The sequence below is a fragment of the Trematomus bernacchii genome, unplaced genomic scaffold (assembly GCF_902827165.1).
Source record: "Trematomus bernacchii unplaced genomic scaffold, fTreBer1.1, whole genome shotgun sequence".
NCBI classification, from domain to species: domain Eukaryota; kingdom Metazoa; phylum Chordata; class Actinopteri; order Perciformes; family Nototheniidae; genus Trematomus; species Trematomus bernacchii.
The window spans coordinates 283,629-289,628 of NW_022988097.1; positions in this window are offsets into that span (position 1 = coordinate 283,629).

Here is a 6,000-nt window from a genome sequence, read left to right on the forward strand (position 1 = left end):
GTAACATGAATCATGACTTGTCACGTAACTGCCGTAACATGGTCAAGATGGCGATTGTAGAGTGTGAGAAGTGTCCAGCATGCAAGACTTCACTTTTCAACCGTTATGTTAAGAGGCCGGTAAGTGCACCTCCGGGTACTCATAGTGCCATAGTGCACTCTTGCAATCAAATAATCAAGTGTAAGTAAAGCAGTTCTCAATTTGAGACACAGCATTTAACATATCTGTCCTATCAATTCATAAAGTGGGTGTTCATTCTTAGTTTGGAAATGTATTAGTTAGCTAGTGGATTGTCAACGGGGGAAGCCTCGCTGCGGAGAAATTCTACAGATGGCCAGTCCGCCCCTGAAAAATGTCTATGCACACGTTATTATTAATAATAATAATAAAAAATTGGATAAATGTATTTGTAATCATCTGACTGACGATGATTACAAATACATTTATCCAATCCCACTTTGGGAACCCCTGCAGTAGGGTACCTAACAGACTTACTGTACACACATATTTCCTTTTTATTAGTGAACTGACCCTTTGAGAATTACAGTATGGCTACCTTCTCTACTTGATTTACTTTATATATGTCAGCTATATAAAAGATTAGTGAGACAATGTGCTAAGAAGACAGTGTGCCAAGCACTTAAGCTGTGAGACGCAATATTATTTCAGCAATATGACACCCAAAGGAAGTGTGGTGTCAAGGACATGGGCTGTAGACACAGAAAAGTAATGCAACAAATGAACGAAGGACTCCCAAGCGCCTAAGAAATAAGGAACAAGGTTATTTCAGAAGTCAATTATGGTTTGATGAAGCTCGCTACCGTAATGGTAATAAAGACCAAAATAGAGTGAACTGTCTTTTGGCTTCCTAGAGGCTGTGTGGAAATATTAAGACTGTCTGGAAGAGCCAATACGCATTTGCTTTGCAGGACATATTTTGAGCCCCTCATTCCATTTTGTCCCAGTTTATTGGATAATAATAACTCCTTTACCACAGGGACCACAAGGAAAACAAGGCAGTGGCACATTGTGAAGAGCTTCTGAGAAAGTATAGCTGGCAGTATTGTTGTTATGACATATTTAGACCTTTACTGAAGCACTCACGACCATCTCATTTGGGGGAGGCTGTGAATTTTTTAGCAAAACTGTTATCTTCAGCCCAGCCATCTGATAGATTACAACGTCCGTCTAGCCACAGTGGGCACTATATCCTGTCTGCCTCCAGTGCATCGAAGAGAAATTACTCGATATAGACGGGTTCATTTTCTCACTGTGGCAAAGGGTTCTGAGCTAACAAATTCATATTACAGTGTCATCATTCATTTCCAAAATAGCCACTCCCTTAAGAAGATACAGATATGAAAACAATGTATATAATAGTTGAAGATAAACTTGTCTATAATGACATGAAAAGTGCCCAGACAACACTTGGATTAAATATCTGACACTATTGACTAATGAACCTGCATTTAAAGTCAGTAAGCTGAACTGGTAAGGCAATGGGTGTGCTATTGGGTTAGGTATTGAAATCACACTTATCCATCAAAAGGTAGCAAAAACTATGAAAATGGCAATGTGACTTGGCAAAAACGTGTGAGCTTTTTCTCTGGGAAAGCAGAGAGTTTCAAACTGTAAGAAGAGAGCATTTCACATGTTTGGGTGATTAAAATGGAGCCAACAGCTAAACACAACAAGAAGAAATGAGGTGATACATTTCAACAATCGCAGTGTTGAATTCAGTTGGATAATGTGTTCCTATTAGTTTTAATTACTGCAATTATATGGACGTGCAAACAATGCTTCACAACAACAATACTGTATGTGAAATCCTGGCATTGTTTACATGAGATATCATTATTTATTCACAGTCCGTCTATCTATCTAAATGTAATCAATGCGGAAAGTTGTGCCAATGTGCATGCGATTTTTTGGATCCTATTATTTCATTCTTTTTTTTCATAGAATGTAAGCTGGAAGAACATAAATAAAAACGTTGGTGGCAGCTAGGCGCTTAAGCTTAATGTGTTAACTGTTTAGTTTAATTTACTATCCTATAAGATCTCCATTAGCTTTTCTATGAAGTTAGAAATGAATGTGTAGGTCAACACTGCTAACCGCATAAGCTAACGCTAACTACAGTTGGATATGATACACAGGCCATAATACACAGACCAAGACAACGCTATGCAATTATATGACACAAATCAAACTGTTTCTATAATGTTTCACCAATTTGAAAATTAACTCACCAGGAAGCGGTGCCACAACACAATGTGTGTTGGTGCATATGACTCATAAATAACTAGTTCAGTGACCTTATACACTATTAAACCAAATGTATATGCTTTAACAACATTCTAAGGTAGCTGGTCCTATTTTCCAAGTCCTTGTAGAAATATTCCATACAGTCCTTGAAACTAAGTGACATCATGCTCTGACACTTGAGGCTTATATCTTTTATGCTTTCTTACAGTTTGGCCTTCACATTTCTTAAGCTTTGAGTAGTTATTGATATATTTTTTTTACATTCCTGGCAGCTTTTTTTATCCCTTTGAAACTTGCCTGTTGTCGTCGTGCTTTTCTCTCCGGTGCGTGGGAGGGGACAGTGTGGGAGACAGGTGGGCGGCTAGCAGCAAAGGTAAACCTCAGGACATGAGCCCACATCGCCGGGGACCCACAGCCAGCTCCGTGGGTCCAGACAGAAACACCTTCCAGACTGATTCTGCCTCCGGGCGTTTTAATTATGCTCTCAGCCATCGTAATACTCCCCGTGTGTGTGTTGGGTGGTTCGTGTTGCGTGTGGGGGGGTTGAGTTGGATTTAAAATAGTCCCTGTTGTCTCCTATTGTCTGTCATGCTTTGATGTTGCTGGTAGTGAGTGGTTAGTAATTAGCACGCCTACACAATTTGGCACCAATCCTCATTCTCCTTCATTTTCTTTTTCCAGATTAACAGGCGCCTTCCTTTCTATACTCTTTCTCTCCTTACACAGTCTTTACAGGTACATTATTTCTGACTCCATTTTGCATTACAGCACTGTGGCGGTTTTTCGTTTCACTCCCAATACAATAATTAGCCCTAGACCCATCTGTCTTCCTTCCTCCACTCCCCAACCTCTCGCCCTCTCTCCCTCAATCATTCTCCTTTTTAAGTAGAATTTGCCTTTTTCTCATAATAGCACAGCCGTGTGTTCTGCTTACAGCGGGAGCCATGTCATTTATCAACACATGGAAAATTACCACCTATTGTTGTTGGGGGGCGGCGGTGTAAAATAGGTTTAAACACGTAAATGAATCATCAAGCCGAGCCTTCAACTCTTTGTTTCTCTGGATTTCTATTTCACTTTCTCATTTCTCCACTCTCTGTCCTTGCTCTGCTCTCTCACCCTTTATTTATGTTTCTTTCCCTTTCAAGTCTTTTGCAGTCTTGGTTTGTTCCATTTCGTGTACAGAACGGCTGCTCTGACCTTACCAGTCTTTTTTCTTTTGTTGGTTGCTATGCTGGCGATCCACGATTTAAAGCTCACTGTAAACTCTCTCCATAGTGACCTGAAACGCAAAGAACAATTCTTTGAAGCAGTTTTATATCAGAGGCAAGCCTTTTGTTTTATTGCAAGTTTATCTATTATCTACACTAAGATTGTTTGATGGAAAATCAAGACAATAGCAGCACAATTTTACGCATATGACTAGATCTGTAAAACAATAGTCTTGTATTTGAGAATGTATGAATTTCTTCTCCTGTTTACTTTCGCTGTACATTGCTCCGGATCACATCAGCACCCGGAGGTCTGAAATATGATGCGGCATGTTCTCTAGCTCTGCTTTTTGTCTCCATGCTGGAATTGTGTCACTGCCTCTGAGGGCTGTTTAAAATTAAATGAAAGGTTCAAACATGCCTCTCGAAATAAAATACTTATATGCCATATGCTGTAAGAGCAGTAGATAATCTTGAAATGAAAGTATAGCAGTAGCAGCGGGGGACCACTGCAATTAGTAATTTCTCAAGCAACATCAATATTTAATCCTCTCTCTGTTTCATTGCCTGTGTGTCTTTATACAACTAAGACAATTAGCTTTCTCTATCAGGTTCTCTTCTGCTGATTGTGTATATTTCTGTTTCTTTTGAGTGTCTATTTTAGAACAATAGATGTCAAAGATGACAAAAAAGCTGTAAATTCCTACAATGTCTCTCTATCCACACTTCACACTATCAATCTCCCCCTTTCTCCCCCTTTTGATAGCTCCTAGGAATGATCTTTATTGGAGGAGACAGAATTGAAACTTCACAGTTAGTCTTTCTTTAATCTCCTCAACCCTCCACCATCTCTGAGATTACTGAAGTGGTGTGTGTGTGTGTGTGTGTGTGTGTGTGTGTGTGTGTGTGTGTGTGTGTGTGTGTGTGTGTGTGTGTGTGTGTGTGTGTGTGTGTGTGTGTGTGTGTGTGTGTGTGTGTGTGTGTGTGTGTGTGTGTGTGTGTGTGTGTGTGTGTGTGTGAGCAATCTTTATGGCTGCTTGCATCATACCCCTCCAATGTTTCCAGGTAATTTTGTGTACGTGTGATTTGTTTGCATGATTTTGAGCCATTAGTAATCAGAAAAAACTAAACATAACACGTCTTGTCAATTACACTGACTATTTCATCATTAGAGCACGTATTTCTCAACAGAAGTCACATTTTGCATAGCAGTAAATACAGCGCCTAAAACCTAATAGTGTTTGCCAAGTTATTATTCTGTATCACACCGATATCGAGTCAAATATGGCATCAAATTACACAAACCTGTTGAGTATTTATTGTCCTTTTTCTGACTGAAACTTCTTTAAGTCAGTCACTTCACAGGGTTCAGGGTAAGGTGAATCCTCAGTATGTTTCACAATGTGTTATAATAATTACGTTCATTTAAAAGTGATTCTGTTGTGTGTTTTATGGTTTGGTTATTATTAACTTTTGACATTTGATGACACATTATTGGTCAGTGTTGAAATTCCTGAGCTCATTTTACCAGTAATATTTCAATGATAGTCAAAATGGAAGTAACTACAATACTACTATTTTAGAATATTTTTTAATATTTAATGTTACGGTTTTCTCTGACAGATGTAGGAATGTACTAGAACTTTGGTGTACACTGTAGATGAGACACCTTTTGAAAGCAAATAATAATTGTATTGTTTTGAATTACCCATGACCTGCAATCGAAAAGCCTTTTCTAATGATGAATGCTTACTGAGATTCATTGTAAAAGTTATTTAAATATAAAACCCTGAACAACATCGATATACCCACAGTCAGCGACTAACTCAATGGAGTTTGATTCAGAGCACTTCAATCAAGGAGGTGCAAATTGCAAATTGCAAGAAACAAAAACACAAAATCAACTATGCCAAGTTCTCAAGTCGGCATCAACTTAGCCAACTGCCGAAAGCCTATATATTCAGCCAATTGCCCAACCCTACTTTGCATGCTATAAAACCGTTAGTTACCTATGTAAGCATTACTTGTGTGAAGCTAGATCTAAATTGAGTTGCTCTCATATGCTCATTTGAGTCAAAGGGGCTGCTTTAAGCCATACGTGACAAAGAGATTTGTGTACTTCGATTACACACCGGAACTTTAGGCGGAGGTGCAAGCAGAACCCTCTTATTAGAAACTGTACGTTAAACGACCAAAAGTACTAACGTACTGTTCTGATAGAGTCTGATGTAGCAGGGATTAGAATGTTCTTTCATAATTTCTAAAACTGTACATTATTTGAATTCCGGATAATTTTCTTTATTTTAAACTATTTGGGTTGGAGTATTCCAAGATCAAATATCGATGTCCACAGACAAACGTTTATAAGGAACCCCAGACCAAAATCTTTCAGAGTCTTCATGACTGAGGGCCAAATTAGGGAGCAAGTATGTGATTATGAGACAAACAATACAAATGCACACATCTATTATTGCATCAAAGTGCTGGGTTGTCAACCAAAATCGCTAACTTTAGCTTACAGCAC